This window comes from Chionomys nivalis, chromosome 9 (assembly GCF_950005125.1).
Source record: "Chionomys nivalis chromosome 9, mChiNiv1.1, whole genome shotgun sequence".
NCBI classification, from domain to species: Eukaryota; Metazoa; Chordata; class Mammalia; order Rodentia; family Cricetidae; genus Chionomys; species Chionomys nivalis.
Window position 1 is genome coordinate 51,841,146 of NC_080094.1, and position 21,416 is coordinate 51,862,561.

At 38.5% G+C, this 21,416-nt stretch overlaps 1 pseudogene; it reads left to right on the top strand.

Moving 5' to 3' along the window:
* Positions 1–3,444, top strand: part of LOC130880987 (nucleolin-like) — a 43,807-nt pseudogene extending 40,363 nt beyond the window's left edge.
* Positions 3,445–21,416: the final 17,972 nt, after the last annotated feature.

Consider the following 21,416-nt stretch of genomic DNA (forward strand, 5'->3'; position numbering starts at 1 on the left):
AAGAAGAACAAGCCAAGCTCAAAATCAGTAGATGGAAAAAATAGTATAGATACCAACAAAATGGAAATAAAAACTAATACAAAAGTCAATGAAACCCACATTGGTTCTTTGAAAATTTTGATAAGTCTTTAGACAACTAACCAAAAGAATGAGTAGGCCCAAATGATTAAAAATTAAAGATATTATAAAATACCAATGAAATTCAAAAACTTATTAGGACATACCTTTAAAATTTATATTCCTCTAAAATAGAAAACATCAAAAGAAATAAATGAAGCTCTAGATGTGAATGATCCACCAAAATTAAACAAAGGTGATGTAAACTATTTAAACAGATCTATAACAAGAAGAGATATTGAAGTGGGTTTGTTTGTTTATCTGATTGGCTGGTTGATTTTGGTTTTTTTCAAGACAAGGTTTCTCTGTGTAAATATGGCTGTCCTGGAACTCACTCTGTAGCCCAAGCTGACCTTGAACTCAGAGATTCATGAGCCTCTGCCTCCCAAGCATGTGTGTCACCACTGATGGGTGGCAATCTTTTTAATTGTTCTAGAAATTGATATGATGATTTAGTGAGTAAAGGTACTTGGCCCCAAACCTGATTACCTGAGTTTGATTCCCACACCTATATAGTGGAAAACGAAAACTGACTCCCACAAATTATCCTCTTACCTCTACACATGCACACATACAAACAAATAAATGGAACAATATGTTTAATTCCACTAAAAAAAAAAAAAAAAAGTCCAGGCCTAGGTATGGACATTGTTGAATCTACCAGATCTTAAAAGAAGAACCAACACTAGTGGGTATCTAAATATTTTTTAAAATAGAAAAAGACTTGCTACCAGAATCTTTCTATGAATACAGAACCAACATGATACCAAAACCAGATAAAGACACAACAACAAAAAGAAAAAATTATATCCCAATCTCCTTGATAAACCTAGATGCAAATGTTGGTGATAAAATTAAGTAAATTAAGTTAATTTGAATTTGACAGACCAAATTCAATAGCACAGAGAAAATATAATTCACCATGATCAATTTGGCTTCATCCCAAATACTTAGTGATGGTTCAGCATATGCAAAACAAGAAATCTGATACATTATGTAAATGGACTCATGATCATCTCAATAGCTGCATAAGAGGGTTTTGATGAACTCTAACACCATTCATGATAAGAGTCTTGAATAAAGGACACAGAAAAGCCATACCTCAACATAATAAAGGTTATATATGGGAGTCTTATGGCCAGCATCACAGATGGGAGAAAACTCAGCATTTCTATTAAAATCAGGAACAAGTGGTGTTCACTGTTTCCACCCTTGCTCAATATACTGCCTGAAGTCTAGCTAGAGCAAGAAGAAAAGAGAAGGAAGCAAGGTACACAAATAGGATAGAAGTTCAAAGTTAAAAGAAGTTAAAAACCCACGGTGACTCCAAAAAAATAATGGCTTCTCCCCCGAAGGAGGTGGAAGAAGATTGTGAGGATGAAGAAATATCAGAAGATGAAGAAGATAATAGTAGTGGAGAAGAGGTTGTCACCCTCAGAAAAATAGGCAAGAAGGCTATCACAACTCCATCAAAGAAGGTGGTTGTTTTACAAACAGAAAAGGTTGCAGTTCCCACACCAGCTAAGAAAGGTGCTGTTAGCCCAGGTAAAAGCGCAGCAGCCACACCAGCCAATAAAGCAGTTACACCAGCAAAGCAGTTGCAGCTCCTGGTAAGAAGGGAGCCACACAAGCAAAAGCATTGTTAACCAGCCCTGGTAAGAAGGGAGCTGTCACTTCAGCCCAGGGCACTATGAATGGTAGGAATGCCAAGAAGGAAGAGAGTGATGAGGATGAAGACGATGATGATGAAGATGACAGCGATAAGGATGAAGATGATGAGGAAGAGGAAGAATCTGAGCCACCAATAGTGAAAGGACTGAAACCATTAAAATAGCTGCTGCTGCTCCTGCCTCAGAGAATGAGGACGAGGAAGATGACTCATGGAACTCACACCCACTAAAGGAAAGAAAACTCCTGCAGAAGTTGTTCCTGTGAAAGCCTAGACTGTGGCTGAAGAGGATGATGATGGAGGAGGAGAAGGAGGAGATGGATGAAGAGGAGGAAGAGAACGAAAAAGCAGAGGAAGAGCCTGTTAAAGCAGCACCTGGAAAATGAAAGAAGGAAATGACCAAACAGAAAGGAGTCCCTGAAGCCAAGAAGCAGAAAGTGGTGGAAGGCTCAGAATCAACTACACCTTGCAACCTCTTCATTGGAAACCTTAACCCAAACAAGTCTGTCGCTGAATTAAAAGATGCCATCAGAGAACTTTTTACTAAAAATGATCTTGCTGTTGTGGATGTCAAAACTGGTACAACTAGAAAATCCAGCTATGTGGACTTTAAGTCTGCTGAAGGAAGACCTAGAAAAGGCCTTGGAGCTCACTGGTTTAAAAGTGTTTGGCAATGACATTAAACTAGAAAAACCAAAGGAAGAGAGTAAGAAAGTTCAAGCTGCGGGAACACTTTTAGCAAAAAAAAAAAACCTTTCATTCAACATCACTGAGGATGAATTAGAAGAAGTGTTTGAAGATGCCGTGGAGAACAGATTGGTTAGCCAGGATAGGAGGAGTAAAGGGATTGCTTATATTGAATTTAAGTCTGAAACTGATGCAGAAAAAATCTTTGAAGAGAAGCAGGGGACAGAAACTGATGGGCAATCTATTTTACTTCACTACACTGGGGGAAAAGGACAACAAAGGCAAGAAAGAGTTGGAAAGAATAGCACTTGGGGTGCTGAATCAAAAACTTTGGTTTTAAGTAACCTTTCCTACAGTGCAACAGAAGAAACTCTTCTGAAATCATTTGAGAAAACAACTTTTATCAAAGTGCCCCAGAACCAACAAGGCAAATCTAAAGGGTATGCATTTATAGGATTTGCTTCATTTGAAGATGCTAAAGAAGCTTTAAGCTCCTGCAGTAAAATGGAAATTGGGAGCAGAACAGTCAGGCTAGAGTTAAAAGGACCCAGGGACTCACCTAATGCAAGAAGACAGCCATCCAAAACTCTGTTTGTTAAAGGTCTGTCTGAAGATACCACTGAAGAGACCTTAAAAGAATCATTTGTAGGCTCTATTCGTGCAAGAGTAGTCACTGATTGGGAAACTAGTTCCTCTAAAGGGTTTGGTTTGTAGACTTCAATCGTGAGGAAGATGCCAAAGCTGCCAAGGATGTCGTAGAAGATGGGGGAACTGATGGGAACAAAGTTACCTTAAACTGGGCCAAACTTAAGGGTGAAGGTGGCTGTGGTGGCCAAGGCAGTTGCAAAGGAGGAAGAGGCAGATTTGGTGGCAGAGGCCTGGGGAGGGGGGCATGGAGAGAGGGCTTTGGAGGTCGAAGAGACTTCCAAAGTGGCAGATTTCAGGCCACAAGGAAAAAAGACGAAGTTTGACCAGATCCTTCCATCCCAATTTTTCCCGATTCATTTTAAAGAAAGGACTCTGGGATTTTACACTGTTACCTGATAAATGACAGAGCCTTTTAAGGACAGTTCAAGAGGCTTTTGTTTGTTTGTTTTGGGGTTTTTCCTAAGATCTTTTTTTGTGTTGGGGGCTGTAAAAGAATGTTTATCTTTTTTTTTTTTTTGCTTCAATGACTTTACGACAAATTAAAAGTCCTAAATTCTAAAATAAAAAGAAAGAAAAGAAATCAAACAACACAACCAACAAGTTTATTAATGAAATGAACAGAAGATTTCAAGAGATAGACTACAACTAGTCGATGAACTTTTGAAAAATCTTTCCACTTTAAGAGCCATCAGAGAAATTCAAATTTACACTTCCTTGATATCCCTAGTCAGGATGTCAGTCATTTAGAAAACAAACAACAAATGTTGGTTAGGATGTGACTAGTGAGAATGTGAACTAGCCCAGCTACTATTGAAATCTAAAGATAGCACATCAAAAACCTAACATTTGGACCATCGAGAAGCTTAGTGGTTCAAAATTTGCCCAAGTGTGAGAACTTGAGTTTGGATTCCCAGAATCCAAATAAGAGCAAATACAAGGGTGTTCCTCTGTAATCCCAACGTTCTCAGAGTGAGATGAGGGGTGGACACAGGATCTCTTATCCCCCTCAAAAAAACTAAGCTAAAAATAGATCTACCATATGACCCAGCAACATCACCCCTAGATATTTACCCAAAAGACTCCAAATCACCGTATCTCAGACACTTGCACAGCAATGCTTATTACAGCACTCTTGGCAAAAGCTAAGATGGAATCAACCTAAGTATTCAGGAGCAGAAAACTTGATAAAGAAAATGAGTTATGGGCTGATAGGAATGGCTGATAGGTAGGAATGCCGGTCACACAAACCTGACAACTGAAGTTAGGGATCCTCAGAGCTCAAGTGGAGATAAAAGGAGAGAGCAACTTATAGGGTTGTCGTCCTGCCTCCACATACATGTCATGGCTTGCACAGAGACAGTAATAAAGTGGTTTAAATGGTTCTTTAAAAATATAAGAATAAAAGGTTGCATATATCCACAATTAAAAAAATTCAGTCATAAAAAGCAAAGTTGTAACCTTCAGGGAAATGGATGCAATTGAAGGTAAATTAAGTGAATAGTATGGCTCAAACGTGGCTATCGTGATTTCTGTTATGATGGGTCATGAAGGTTATACACATATCCAAAATAGAAATGATACAAAAGTAGATATGAAAAGTCCAGGAGGAATAATGGGGAAATAGAAAGGGAAAGTCTGTGGATGCGAGGAATATGCTCAAAATACAATAAGTACTTGTATGAAAATGCTCTTATGTAACACAAGAACATGATACATATATGCAATGAGATAATTTTAAGCATTTTATAATATTCAGAGGGAGATTGAAACAGACACAAAGACACAAGGAGAGCTCAACTTCTAGCCAGACACTATAAAAATCTAGGAAAAAAAATGGAATGATGCCTTTTAAGAGCTAAAACTTGTCAACCCAGAATTCTATACTCAGGCAAAAAAAAAAAAAATGAAGGCAAAAATAAAGTTTTCAAGCAAAAGCTGAGAGAATTCATCACACCAGCAGATCTGCACTTCAGAAAATATTACATGATGTCAAACATAAATCCAAATCTACGCAAAAATAACTGAACCCACAAATAAGTGGACATGTGGATGCTTTCATCTTTTGGTTATTCAAACGATTCTTACAACACTTTGTAGTACATAAAACATAGAAGGAAAGATTAAGGACAATTGCACAGAAGACCAGAGACAGAAATGAAATGTGCAGTTTTATGTTAGTTAAACCTGTAAGTGAAACAATACACTATTTGGAGGGTTGGTGATGATAAACCAGGCACTCATAAGTCAGTCCTAGAATTTAAGAAGTTTTTTATTAGTAGGAAATTCATAGTATTCAGTAGTAGGGGAATGTCTTGAGTGTCTTATTACCAAGCAGGACAGAAAAGTCATTCTTTGGTTTGTTTGTTTGTTTGCTTGTTTATTATAAAAATAAGATAAAAAATTTCACATTGAAATTAGACAAAACAAACAACAGTAGGAAAAAAAGCTCAAGAGAAGGCACCAAAAACCAGAAACCCACTCTCTTGCACATCCAGGAATCCCATAAAATCACTAAGCTGGAAGCCATAACACACAAAGGCCCCGAGGCAGACCTGTGGAGGCCCTGCGCATGCTGACGCAGTCTCTGTGAGTTTGTAAGAGCTGGGACCGGGTGATTTATAGGGTCTTGTTTTCTTGGTGTCCTGCATCCACTCTGGCTCTTGCACTTTTTCAGCCGCCTCTTCTGCAGACTTCTCTGAGCCCTAACAGGAGGGATTTGTTCCATCCTAGCTCCAGTGCTCTTTTGATCTACTTTTTTAGCATCTTTGATACAGGAAGGAGAAATAAAAACATCTACCCAAAGACCCTTTGATCTTCAGTGGTATCTTATCTGCAAGATATGCTCTTCCTAAAGAGCTAAAGCATCACTGTGTGGCATGCATGATTATAAGCTGACAATCAGGTGCTGCTCTTGATGTATCATTATTCTTGCCATCAGGAATTCCTCATTGTGGGCTATGGTTTACCTTGGTCCTTTCTCCTTTCTTCTGAAACCATTAGCCTTTGCTTTACCCAAGCCCCATCCACGACATCACCAAAGGAAAACATGAACATTTCTCCTTTTGGAAGCATGATGATTCTATCCTTTTCTTTATCTGGAGCTTCTAGGAAGAGCCAGAGGGCAGCCGCTGTCATTCAGGCAATGCTTGTTATCCCAGCCTCGCATCTGAGCAATAGGAGAAGTTAGAGATATACCCAGAACCGGAGTCATCATCAGAATGTCCAGAGCTGAAGTCGGCATTGATCCTGGTATACATTCGATTCCATCTACATGGTGCTAATATTGAGGAGATCTCAGGACAACTATGGAACTTAAGCCAAAACAGCAACATATTCTTCAAAGGAGGTCTGTAGGGCCATGACTACTTCACCCACTATCTTTTGGACTTATTACTGGCTCTAGAACCATGGAAGCCTTCATCAGGCACTATGCTAGACCTTAGGTTACTCATAGCAGGGATTCACAGGAAGAGCTCCTCATTCTTGAATAACACACACAAGTCAGGGCATTTTATATGTGTCTATCAACTTAAATAAATCAGGATATATTCATTAAATTTGAATTAGATATTGTTATCCCCACTATACACATGAGAAGAAAGATCAAGAAAATCAGAGAGGAACAAAGATTCCATGCTAGCAAATGACAACACCAAAATTTGAGTGCTGATCCGTATACATTCCAAGACTTCTTTACCCATTCCACAGTGTCTCATATTTGCATATCCCATTGACTCAAAAAAAGCAAACCCACAGATGCCTCTTTTTCACGCAATTGCACTCTTGTGGATGATTATCAAGTTCTGCCTGCAGCTTTTCTATATCCTTAGAACTAGTATCAGAAACAGTTCTTCTATGTGGATACTATGACAATGCTGACCCCGGGGCTGAATGGTCCAGTGCATCATTCTGTCTGAGTCTCTTCTCCACATGACTGAGCAAAGGAACATCTGGGCTGGCTTGCTTCTGAACATCTAAGTGGATAGATGTCAATCAAAGGGGATTATGAGTGTCCTAATGTTCCCAGGACCCTGTGCAAATTAATGAGATGTCACATCAAACTTAAATGTGCTCCAAGTCCTGTGAGTTGCAAAATAAGCAGGCCATGCTGACAGGAAAGGTGATCTATTAACGTCAGTAGCTCTGAATTGAATCCATTATCCCCAGTGTACTTCATATGCTTCTCTGTAAACATTTTATCACCTCACAACTCAAGGGACACAAGACCATGGAAGAGGCCGTGAAGGTTGTTAGCTATCTGAATATGAGGGGTAAATATTAAACAATAAAGCTGTCTAAAGATGAATTCACACCCATGGAGAAGAATTACATCAGGTAGTAGCTTGAGGAAGGCCAGGGCTCAGGACTCTACTGAAGCTTTCCAATAATTCTTCAAGGGAGGTGCACAAGTAAGTTGCCTACTGCTGTATGACAAATTGATCTAAACTTTAGCAGTTTGAAAACATCATATATTTATTTCCTCACTGTCTCTGTGAGTCAAGAATCCAGGAATAGGCTAGCTGACTCTTCCTGCTTAAGGTCTCTTATGAGGCTACCAGCATCCTGGCTGAAGGGGGATCCACTCCCAAGCTCACTTCCGTGTCTATTGGATCTTATTCCTTGAGGGTTGCTGGACTGAGGGCCTCAGTTTCTCTCTGTGCCAGTTACTTTTCTGTTGCTGTGATAAAATCCCTAACAAAAAAAAAAAACAACCTTTTGATTTTTTTATATATTTTCACTTATGACTTCATAGGGATAGAGTCCATAATGGTGGGGAAGGCCCAGAAGTAGGAGCTGGAAGCAGAAAGTTCTCATTTTATCTACACTTAGGAAGCAGAGAGAGAGAGAACAGGAAGTGGAATCAAACTATAAACTTTCAAAACACACCACCAGTGACCCCCTTCCTCCAGCAAGACTCCACCTCTTAAGTCCCCTAACCTTATGGTAGAATGGTAGTTTTCACAATGTTAATCCTACCAATCCTCATGCCTGAGAGGTATTTCCATCTTCTTGTGTCTTTCTCAATTTCTTTCTTTAGTCTCTTAAAGAGTTTATTGTAAGAGTCTTTCACTTGCTTGGAAACAGTTATTCCAAGAGATTTTTCTCAGGCTATTGAGGAAGGTACTGCTGCCCTGGTTTCTTTACCAGTATGTTTTGCCCTTTGTATATAGGAAGGCTACTGATCTTCGTGTGCTTCTTTATTGAAAGTGTCAATAAGCTGTACAAGTTTCCTGGTGGAATTTTTGGAGTCATTTATGTATACAACCATAATTCTGCAAATAAAGATACTTCGACTTCTTTTTTGCCTATATGAACTCCCTTGAGCTTCTTCAGTTATTCCTATCGCTCCAGCTAAGACTTCAACTACTGTATCAAACACATATGGAGAAAGTGGACATCCTTGTCTTATTCCTGATTGAGGTAGAAATGCTTTGAGTTTCTCTTCATTTAGGACAATGTTGACCATGAGTTTGTTATAAATTGTGTTCATTATGCTGAGATTCCCTCATATCCCTTGGCTCTCCAAGACTTTATCATCCATCTGTATCTGGGCTCTTCTCCTTTGGGAGATTTTTAAATCACTATTTCTGTTTCACTAGTGGTTATGAGTCTGTTTATATTGTTTATTAAATCATGGTTTGACTTCAATAGGTTGTATATATCAAAAAATTTATTCATTTCTTTTAGGTTTTCCAGTTTAGTGGAATACAGATTTTTTTTAACTATGTCCTTATTTTTTTACTTTCCATACTCTGTCTTGTAATGCCTCCTTTTTCATCTCTAATTTTATTAATTTGGATTCCTTGTTTCCTTCTGCTAATTTTGCTAAACGTTTTCCAATTTTGTTGATGTTTTTCAAAGAACCAACCTTCATTTTATTAATTTTTGTATTTTTTGTTTGTTTGTTTCTATTTCGTTGATTTGAGCCCCAAGTTCAATTATTGAATTATTTTTTATTTCCCTCTACTTTTTGGGGGTATTATTCATCTCTTTGTTGTTGTTGTTGTTGTTGTTGTTGTTTGTTGTTACTGTTGTTTTCATTGATTGGTTGGTTGGTTGGTTGGTTGGTTGGTTGGTTGGTTGGTTTTTGGTTTTTCAAGACAGGGTTTCTCTGTAGCTTTGGAGCCTGTCCTGGAACTTGTTCTGGTAGATGAGGCTGACCTCAAACTCACAGAGATCTGCCTGCTTCTGCCTCCCAAGTGTTGGAATTAAAGGAGTGCACCATCACTGCCCTACTGGGGTATTATTTTTTTTTTAATATTCCCAAACAGCACCACTCGGTACCAAGTGCTCGACTACATGAGCTTCTAGGGGACATTCCTCAATCAAACAATCACACTCACCCGCAATGAACTAAGGACTCCCTCAGCTATTTTCTAAGTGGGCCTCTCATAAAAACAAATAATTTCCTGAAGAAGGACACCAAAAAATAAATCCCACACTGGCTCAGAATTGAGTATAGTAAAAGGTTATTTATTTAGGGGTAGACTCACAGGTCACAATCCTGTGCTGGAATGGGAAACAGCAACCAAATCCTATAGCCAGAGAAGAAGCCAGACATGTGCTTCACATCAGCATATATAGTATAACAGGGCAGGCCCAAGTGAGCAGGTAACTTAAAGACTACTGGTGGTAGGAATTCCTACAGCACCTCCCCCTTTTGTTTAAATAAAAAAGTTCTAAGGCTATACAAAGTTATATACAAGAAGAACAAATATCAGGTATAAAATCAAATTACAACCACCATAAACAATATCAAGCAAGAAACATATGATAAATGTTTCAATAATTATCTTATCCTAATGAGTTTAAGTCTTGTATATAAATAACTTGGCCAAGTCATGAGAGGAAAGTAATTACAATTATATAGTCTTCAACCTCATCAAAGACCCAAGAAGGGAAATAATATTACTTGAGTGAGCAAGAAGTGCAATCAAACAACTTCCAAAATGAGCAACAAATGACAGATACAACTAGCTACCTAGGAAATCACCCAAAGTCTCATTTGCAATGTTGGAGCAACCAGCTTTGGCTAAGGCCTAGAGTAACTGACAGACCATTTTCAGAGGTAGGAAATTTTTCAAAACCGTCTTACCCTGTCTTTACAAGGTTTCACAGTCGTTTTTTCTTTTATTCTGCTTGTCCTGTCTGGACATTGTGCATTTTGTCAGTGCTCAATGCATGGACAGTTCCTTGCCCAAAGGCCAGTTTTGCCAAAAAGAAAACAAGCTCCAAGTGGAGTACCTTCCGTGCGCAACATTCTCTCAGGAATATATCGGTGCTGCCAGGAGCAATCATGTTTTACTTCAACAAAACCCTAAGTTATTTTTTTTTAATATTTTTAACATGATGTTAAGATATTTTTTTAAGATTTATTCATTTATTATGTATACAGTATTCTTTCTGCATGTATGCCTGCAGGCCAGAAGAGGGCACCAGATCTCATTACAGATGACTGTGAACCACTATGTGGTTGCTGGGAATTGAACTCATGACCTTTGGAAGAGCAGGCAGTGCTCTTAACCAATGAGCCATCTCTCCAGCCCAACCCTAAGTTATTTAAATGCCATATTCTACAGCTCTTTGGAGTAGTTGATAATTACCTATATATGCAGAATATAATCTCTATGTATCTAAAGAACCTGATTAGTCTAACTATAAGTATGACAAGCATGGATGACTATTGACCTATGAATCTTGATACCTATATAACTTAAAGACTAAGACTTCAACAATCTTTAAACAACTGTGCAACAAATTAGGGCAATGATCTCAAAATGTAAACAATGTATAAGTATCCTGATTAGAGGTAGAAATGTTGCAATATTGCAATATGATAAATACATTCTAAAATTGTATCAAAATACAAAATGTCTTAAGCAGAGGTAGAAGCATGCATACAATATGACAAAATAACTTTTCCTAGGTATACAAATATTGTAGATAAAAATAGGGACATATTCAATATAATTTAAGCCTGAAGCAATGTACAAGAATCTACACCAATGTAAATTGCCTATAAATAATAGCTCACAAGTATTCACTCTATTACTCACTATTATTATTAGTGTAAGTGCTCACTAATCTATTATCCCCTTTTTTTCAAAGAGATCCTTGATCCTACATAATTTTCCCCAACCCTATACCAATTATAATCAAGCCCTAAATGATGTCCCTAACCCTGAAAACAGACTTTGTTGGGAGAGGGGACATCGTCTTCTAAAATTACTTCCAGCTGTCATGGGGGCCATGTTATTTCTATGGGGTCCTGTGAAAGTAAAATGATGATCTTGAGCAGCAGGTACCCAAAACATGTCTTATAGTAGCACTATCAGCATCATGACATCATATCAACCAGGTGGAGCTGTTGTTGTGGGTCCCCATCTTTTTTTCCTGGGAACTTCAAAGATTACTAAAGGAAAATTCATTGTTCATTGTGGAAAACTTAAACACATAGACATATACAGACATATATATTCAATTAAAGGTATGATAGAGACAAAAATAGATAGGAAGAAAAGTAATTTTTTTCTAAATTCTATCTTCTTTATGTCCCATACAGAGATAGCTCTTGACATGAGACAGAAACTCTGAATTTTTCTTTTAACAACATGCTTGAATTTGGAGAAGGACAGAGCCATTGTCCAACTCCAAAGACAGCTCTACATATTCATAAATATATATTTAAATGTATATGCTTTTATCACCTGTCCTTATAAGTCATATTCTTTTTTCTTGATGATCCTTATTAGATAGTTATTTTTCCTTCTGTCAGCATCCAAACATCCAGTGTCTTTTAAATTTTTGAAGATATATATTTTCCTGTAAAAACAAGAGCAGAACCCTGCCCCAAACCTATGTGATTTCCTTACCACCTATATGGTTGTCACTGTTGTGGATGAGCTGTCATTTCTCTTTCTCAAGAGATTTCTCTTTTTCAAAGGAAATCTTTATTAATTTTGGTGGTATCCATAGTTTTTCTTCTCCTGTAGAAACAAGAGCAAAACTTCTTCCCCAATAATTTGTGCCTTTTGTGTTCTAATTTTCTGTAAACCTACTCTATAACCTAGGTAACTAACAGAATCTCCTCTCTGTATTTTTTCAGGAGCAGTTTGTAATCCCCACTTTGGCAAAACTTTCTTTACTTCTTCAAGAATTCTTTCAAAGTATCTGTGTTTGAATCAGATAGCAAAATGTTATCCATGTAATGGTAAATTGTAGATTTAGGAAATTTTTTACATATTGGAAATTTTTTCCAATGGCTGACTTACAAAGTATTGGCATAGATGAGGCTACTGAGCATTCCCTGTGGAAGGACGGTCCACTGGTATCTACTAGTAAACTGAAAATTATTATAAGTAGGCACTGGGAAGGCAAATTTTTCTCTATCCTTTTCTTGTAAAGTTGTAGTGAATAAACAATCTTTTAAATCAATAACTATAAGAGGCCATCCTTTTGATAATAGAGAAGGTGGAGGAATTCCATATTGTAGAGAGACAACAGGATGAATTACCTTGTTGACAGCTCTTAGATCTGTCACCATTCTCCATTTACCAGATTTCTTTTTAACAACAAATACAGCAGAATTCGAAGGGCTGGTTGATTCTTCAATATGGTGAGCATCTAGTTGCTCCTGTACCAGCTGTTCTAAAGCCTGCAAATTGTCTTCTGTTAACAGCCACTGTTTAACCCAAGTTGGTTTCTCAGTTAACCATCTAATGGTAAGATTTTTGGTTCCTCTAAAGTTTTGCTTGTTGCTTTGTGTTCTTGTACAGCCTGAATGGCTGGTGACCTTTGTGTATAGTACCTTATAATATCCTTCCCAGAATTATGAGTTTCTGTGACTGCAAGAATGTTATTCTGGGTATTCCATTGCTGCAGCAGGTCATGACCCCATTTTCACTGCAATATTAGCCACAAATAGCCTCAACTTTCCTCTCTGTCCTTCTAGTCCTATGCATTCAACCCATCTCATGCTTTGTTTCACTTGAGATATGGTTCCAATTCCTAATAATTGAACATCTGCCTTTTGAAGAGGCCAATTTGGGTGCCAAGATTCTGGAGTAATGATATTCACGTCCACACCCATGTCTATCAAACCCACAATTACAAGGCCACTTATACACATTCTTAGCTTTGATCTTTGATCATTTATAGAAGTCTGTCAGAATATATGATTCCTAATTTCCTATTAGAATTTTTTATTTATCCTCCATGTTTATTCCATCATCTAGAACAGCATGGTTTTTTTTACAGAAGGCTCTAGATTTTTTAATTTACCTGGTGAGACTTGCTCTCCACAGTGACTGGGAATATCTGGACCACTTTTGATTTGGGGTCTGTGAGAGGCCCCCCCAAGGAGTTTCCCAATGGTATCAGGTTACCTTGTCTGTCTTTTGTTGATCTGCATTTATTGGTCCAATGTTGGCATTTGTCACACCTTATACATATACCTAAAGGCTGAGTCCTCCTATTCTTGCCATTCCCAAAGGAGATATTAATCCTAGGAATTCCTTTTCTATACTCCCTTCTAAGATGTCCTATTCTACCACAATAAAACATTTGGCATGTTGATGTCTCCTCATTCCTTTAGAAATTGCTTCTCCTACCAAAGATTGAGTATTACAGTCAAATGTCACAGTGTTCATTGTATGCAGGATCCATTCATCCATTGGTGCTGATCTAACCTTTAAAGGCTGAAATATATTTTTGCATTTTAAGTTGGCATTTTCAAAATCCAGAGACTCAATAAGTACTCATCTAGCATCTGGGTCTGTTACTCCTATTTGTACAGCCTTAGTTAATCTTTGTAAAAAAAAAAAAAAAAAGTCTCTAAAGGGTTCTCTCTGGCCCTGTAACCCTGGTATATAGTTCAATTTTTTTTCCTATTCTTGAATCCTGTCCCAAGCATTTAAGGCTGCTTTGTAGCACAGGGACAAGATTTGTTCATCATAAACTGCTTGAGCCTGTGGGTCAGCAAAGTGCCCTCAACAAGAATTTGATTTTGGAAACTTTCAAGTTCTTTTGCTTTTCCCTGTTGTTCTAAAGTTTTAGCCTCTTCTCTGAAATAACATTTCAACATAAGTTGAGGCCAGTCATCCAGGACTGCTGAAACTAACTGAAGCCAGTTATATGGCATCACTTTAATGCTAGAAGTCCATGTCTTTACCATCCCCCTAACAAATGCAAACTGCAAGCCCTAAGTTATGACAGCTTGCTTAATTTCTTTTAGATCATTTGTTCCTATAGGTATCCATCTACCTTCTTTGTATCCTTTTGGGCCTTTAGAACTTGATGCTTTGTAAGAGTATATTGCAGGATAGGAAGCCAAAACCTTGGGTAAGTCATCTATCTCTGACAGCTACTGTCCTTGTACCTTCTTTCCTTGCTCATCAGCTCCAATAATTTCCTCCGTCATTTCAAATCTTTTTACTACTGTCTTTTGTAAAACCTGGATCTCCTGGCCTGTATATATATATCTAGTGATTTCATTGAGGCACCTAGCCTTTGGTCCTCATTCTGCACTTGTGATTCCAAGGTCTGAAGTTTTCCCTTTAAAGATAACACCTCATCCTTGGCCATTATTTGGATAGCGTGCAGATTGCCATCCTGGAAATATACTCTATCTGCTAATCCATCATAACTTTTTAACAAATTTTATTGTCAAATTCAACAGTATGAATTCTTTCAGATTTCTCAGTATCCTTTGACATGAATTTTGTCTGTCAAATTAATGTTACTTTTTTCAATAGTATTAATTTTTTCAGGTAATGTTTGATTTTCAATGGTATTAATCCTGTCAGCTAGCTGTTCATTATTAGTCTGTAAAGACTGTATCATTTCTAAAAATGCCTCATTCCTGACTCTGTTATCAAACCATTTTCTTAAGGATATAATATGAAGAAAAAAACTGAGTCCCAATATACAATAAATGGAAATATCACCATAACCATATAAGCCTTGCAGAATACAGAAAAGTTTCAATGGTAATGTTGTCTTCAATTATACAACTTTCAAGTTTATTGATTTATTAATTACCTGTTATAAATCCGGTAGATTGTTTTAGGTGTAATAATCTTTATTGTTCAGCAGGTGTCATTGCAAAGTCATGACTAGAGGTGCAACCTGGTACCACAAACAGTCCTGAGCTACTTAGGTTTCCCCACCTTGGTGCTGGTTAAATACTAAGAAATATGCTTTGCTTGACAAATTAAAAGAAATTAAATCAATTCTGTAACAGAGCAAGAAACCCAGAACTCAGGAGCCGGGAGTATAAACCAGAAGTTGTGAAAGTTGTCATGTAGCATGGAACATGGCAGTGGGGGTAGGGGGCGTGTTGGTGCTTGGGAAATTTCCAAGTTGCCACACACAGCTAGCTCCGCTGTGGTGGGGTTTTACAAAAAACAAAAGCAAGTCAAACTGGTGAGGGTGGGAGACTTTCTGGGCTGTGAACCATTTAGGCCTTTAAGCCGATCCACCTGGTAGCTGTGAAGTTCAGATTCACATAGGGTGCCAGATGAAGAAGGATGCTAAAACAGAAATCCCATAATAGCTCAGAACTGAATATAATAAAAGGTTATTTATTTAAGGGTAGACTCACAGATCACAATCCTCTGCTAGAACGAGGAAGAGCATCCAAATCCAGCAGCCAGAAAAGAGGTCGGACATGCACTTTACATAGGCATATATAGTATAAGAGACCACACCAAAGTGGGCAGGTAACTTAAAGGATACTGGCAGTAGGAATTCCTACAGTAGTTTTTCTTGGAATAAAAGAGTAAAAAAAAATCAATTAAGAAAGAAATCTATGATCATTCTGCCTCCCAGTCTCAAAACTGGAACCTCATCATTCTTCCATAGTCTATTAATCTGAAGGAAGCCATTAGGTGCAGCCCACATTGGAATGAAAGGACCACACAGTGGTACAAATTCCAGGAGTCACCTTAGAGGAAACCCACAATGGATGTCACCAGCAGCACTGGACCTTAATGCCTTCTTTCCACTATCTCTCCAGAAATAGTAGCAACCTTCTCAGGTGATGTTGCACTCAGAGACCTATTCCAAAAGAGGTAGTCTTCTGTTTCTGTGGGGTTGATGTCTCTTCTCAATATTCCTTAATTATATCTGATTCATCCTAATAAGAGTTATGATACAGATACATATATACACTGCATACATATATACATGCATACATACATGCATACTGACAGACATGCCTGTGATCTCATATATTCAGGAGATGAGACTAAAGGATCACAAGTTTGAGGCCAGTCTGAGCAACATATCAATACCCTATGTTGAAAGAAAAGCTAAAAGGAAATAGAGATATAGTTCTATGGCAAAACACTTGCCTGGCAAAGTCCTGGGTTCAGTCTCCGGCAATGAAAAATAAAATCAGATCAAAGTCCTGCATAGGGCACATAACTGTGACACTTGGGAGGTAGAGGCAGTAGTATCTTAAGTTTAATGCCAGCCTATAGGAAACAGGGTAAATTAGGGACCAGCCTGTCTCAGAGGAAGGAAACAAAGGAGGGAGAGAGGGGAGGAAAGGAAGGACAAGGAAAGGGAGAAGAGAAGCAAGTCCAAAGTATCCAAGTGCTGCCTAAAGCAAGGACTACTTACATGACTCTTGTTCTATTACTTAAACTGTCAGTCTAAGCCACCCCTTTTTTTCTCCGAAGGACCCTCACCAGCTCCTTCCTAAGGAGAGAAGTTTCTTCCTAGGAGCCCAAAGTCAAAAGAGGTCATTGAACCTCTTTTTAATAACTCTAAAGAACCTTGGCCCCCTCTCCAGCCAGTCTTCTATCATGGCATTTAAGTTTCCATAGTAATCAAAAGCTTTTTTTTCTTCCTACCGGAGCCAGATTGTCTGGAATCAATGCATTTACTGGGTCATTTTAAGCCATTTAATTGGTATTCAAAGTGAGGATCCTGATTCTCTCTCCCTCATGGAAATGGATGCCGGATCATGCACTGGATGTTGAGCTGTTCCTGAGAAGGACACGCTCTGAGAAAGCCCTTGCAATCACATCTCTCTCAGCAGTCTCACACATAAAATGTGCAGTTGCTGACTATCGAACACATCCTCCCAGAAACAAATCATCATCCTTAAGCATCACTGATAGGCCATCCACTTAGCAGATGTGTGAGGATTGGTGTCGTCATTACCTGTAGAAGAGTTGCCAGCAGCTATTGCCTCAAAATGGTTTTTCAGACACATAGGAACATTTTATACCTATTGTCTGATATGCCAGGACAATGTGCATTTGGCAGAGGCATTGACAATTCAACTTTCTCTAATACTATGGGGCATTCTGAGACTCATATCTGTAATCTTTCTAATTACTCTTGCATCCTAAATTTTCACCATTCAGTTTTGGTTACATTAGTATCTGTAAATCATTAAAACTGGAGAGTGAGTATTGAATGGCCTTCCTCCCAGTCTCTCCTGATAGCACACCTGCACCCCTTAAAAAATACACAACAATACAGCCCTGTCCTTGGTTACCAATAAATATGTAGAATCCTTCATGTCTATATCAAAACCATGGAATAAGATAAGCTACATTCAACTGTCCAATGATGTTTCAGAAAATCTAGCACATGAGAACCACTGCTTAAGGCAGAAGATGCCACAAAGTCAAAGAAAAAGGTGAACACAAGAATAATTAGAGGCTTAACCACAGAAGTGTCGCAGAGGCAACAGAACAGGAGGTGCTCCACACCTAGAGGCAGAAGGGCGGGGCTAAGCTGGGCAAAGATGTCCCACAGATGATTAGAATGTACCTGAGAGCTCTAATTATAAAGAACTCTTCATGTCGGCATGCTATTAGTCCCAACATCAATGATTGGCACAAATTGCTCAGAGGACGTTTCTGGTGGACTTATCTTCTGGGATTTGGAATGCGTCCAAGACAGGCAGGATGGCAGCTGCCAACAAGATGGCTGTAGTCATGTTTCCCCACAAACTGCAAGTTAACAAACCTCCTCAATACTGCCCACACTCTGTTTGTCTGTCTGCCAACATACTCTGTGTCCCATATATTGTCCTAGAGATAGATAAATTGACATCCTCTAGACTTCCACCTGCCCAGGCTGGATAAGTCCTTTCTTCTCTTTTCTCGGACACCATACTTTTATCTTTTTAAATAATTTTTAAAATTTATTTATTTTAGATATATGGTGCTTTATCTGCATGTGCATCTGCATGCCAGAAGAGGGCATTAGGCCTACCATGTGGTTGCTCGAAATTGAACTCAGGACCTCTGGAAGAGCTGCCAATGCTCTTAAGTGCTGAGTCATCTCTCTAGCCCCCACCACATTCATCTTAAAAAACACTTTGAGTCCTTCCACCTCACTCCCCAACCTCTTTTTCCCTTCTGCTTTGACCTTTACTGAAAGCCATTTTCCTTCACTTTGAAGTTTCTTCCTACAAGTCCAGGACCCACATGAAAACAACCAGATGTTCTAACTTATCCCATCAAGCTCGCCACCCCCACTTATTTTCCCTTTCATTAAACATAGGTTCTTTTTCTCATACAATAAAATCTGAATACTGTTCCCCTCACTCCACTCCTCCCAGTTCTTCTCTTCCTCCTCTCTCACCCAGATCTACTCCCTTTCTGTCCCTCATTAGAATAGTCTTCTAAGGGATAACAACAAAATATAACAAAATAAAATATAATAGATAAAACAAAAAAAAAATCTAAGTTGGACTAAACAAGCCTGAAGAAAGATAAAAGGGCCCCAAGAGAAGAAACAAGAATCAGAGACCCAGTCGTTCACACATTCAGGATTCCAATAAAGTACTGAGCTGAAAGATGATGGTATATATGCAGAGGACCTGGTACAGACCCGTGAAGGCTCCTTACATACTGCTTCAGTTTCTGTAAGATCATATGAATTTTGCATGGTTGTTTCAAAGGGCTTTGTTTTCCTGGTGTCCTCTGTCCCCTCTGTCTCCCTGACTCCTTTTGCCTCACCTTTCATCGGGTTCCCTGGACTCTGAGAAAAGAGATTTGATGGCAGCATATTATTTAGAGTTGTATGTATGTATTGTCTCCGTCTTTCTGCATGTCTGGCTGTAGGTCTCTGTATTTGTTCCCATCTATTGCAGGAGGAAGACTCTCTGATGATGGCTGAATAAAATACCAATCTTATTTATCTTTTTGAGTCTGGGTTACCTCACTCAGGATAATTTTTTTCTAATTCCTTCCATTTGCCTGCATATATGATGTCATTTTTTGTCAAGAGTTGAGTAATACTGCATTGTGTAAATGTACCACATTTTCTTTGCCCATTATTCGGCTGAGGGACATCTAAGTTGTTTCTGATTTCTGACTATTATGAATAAAGCAGCAATGAGCATGGCTGAGCAAGTGGCCCTATCACCTCCACTCAAAACCTCTGAATTGGATGTTCTGCCTTCCCTCCCCCATTGCTGCTGTTAGACAGGTATTCGGAACTCTCCCCACCTTCTTCAGGGCCTGTCCTACGCTGTTCCCATCTACTTCTCCAGTATCTGCTCCCAACATCCTGAGAGATGTGGACCATCTATGCTTCTTAAAATCCTCTTTATCCAAACAACACCATGTTCTGTGAGTGCTAACTTGTTTAACCTCCAGAACATCAAGAAAAGGACTAAAGAAGAGGTTCTATATAATCGGAAGGGAGTTTCAGGGAAACAACCCTTACCTTGACTTCATGCGAACCTTCTGCCCGCTTCTCCACTCAGTCAGTGTCTCTGGTTGAGTAGACCCCGGATATACCTTGTAGATCCATCCTTGCTTAACTCTGCTCCACTAAGGTCCCAGGATTCTGACTACCCTTGACTTTGCACCCACTGAAATTCATTTTACAGTGTCAGTACTAAAGTGTGGTAGAGTCTGGCAGCTTTAGGCAAAGACAGGCCAGCCAGACCAGCTAGCATGCAGCACTACCTCAGGGATTCTTTGCTACCTGGTTGTGCTACACAAGACTGTGTCGTTGACTGTGCTCATTCTTGTTAGTGCCCTCTGGTTCTCAGAAGACTTCATCCCTTGCATCAGTCACTGAAAAGAGCTACCCTTAATTCCTGCCCTCCTATACCTTTACCTTCATTTACCCCTACCCCTGACATATCCCTCTCCCCAAGCCTCTTTCCCCTCTTTCTCTGGATGACAAATTACTTTCCCATGGAGTTTTTGCCTGAGATGTTTTCATAGCAGGGACTTGCCACTGTTTCTGCCCACCTCAAACCCAGACTGGCTGGATTACAAAGTAACTGTCATTTCTTTACAGGAAAAAAAAAAAAAAAAAAAAAGTACTGGGTGCCAAGAATCCAAGCCACCTGTTTTCTCTATCCTGATGTAGTTATCCATGCTGTTGTAATAGAATTCTCCAGGGAGGGATCCAGGAAAGTAGACAGTTTTTTATTGAATATTTGTTTACCAGGGAAACATTCAGGGGTTTCTACATAGAATTTTTGTTTCTGTTGCTACTGGGAATTTTGTTGTTTTGGTTTGTGCTTCAAACTTCCCTTTATTCTTCTTTTATTATCTATTTCTATGAATTCAAACTTCTTTTATATTCCTTTTAAAGTATTTTTGTAATCCTCTTTTTCAAAGTATTAACACTCAAAAGAGCATTTGTAATGCCTTAATCTTGCACGTCAGCTTCAAATCATCTTGTGTGTTTTCAGCATTTTTCCCCTGGGGGTTTTGGTCCTTTAACCTCTTGATCTGTTCTCTCTTTCACTTTGATGGAGTTAACCTTGTATATCATTAGTTTACACTCTTTGTCTTTGATCTTAATTAAGTCTTGTTTGTTAAATTATCTTGACTTATAATTCTTGATTATTATTTTTATCTTAAATTTTATTGACAGCTTCCTGACATCGTTTCTAACTGATTTTAGTCTTAGCTTTTCCATGCTTCCCACTTTCCTTTAGAAACCCCACTCTTTTCCTAAGTCCTGCATCCTGAATTTTATTTATCTATCACTATTCTTTTACATTTTCTGAACTGAGCCTTTACTCTCTTTTCTAGTCTGTTCTTTGTCTTTTAACTTTTGAACACATCTCAATGTTTTACCTTTAATATGACCTTAACATTTATTGATTTTCTTATTTTGCTTAAGTTTTTTTTCCTGTATTCTTCTACATATTTATTTTTTTACTATTTGGTTTAGAAGTTGCTATCAGGGCTAGTATAAAGACAGAAAATCTCCCATTTCTCCCAAACATCCCCTATGGTGGCCCAACCACCAATCATGGGCTCATGTCCTCACTCCTTCCAATGAGATTTTAAAGCTCTCT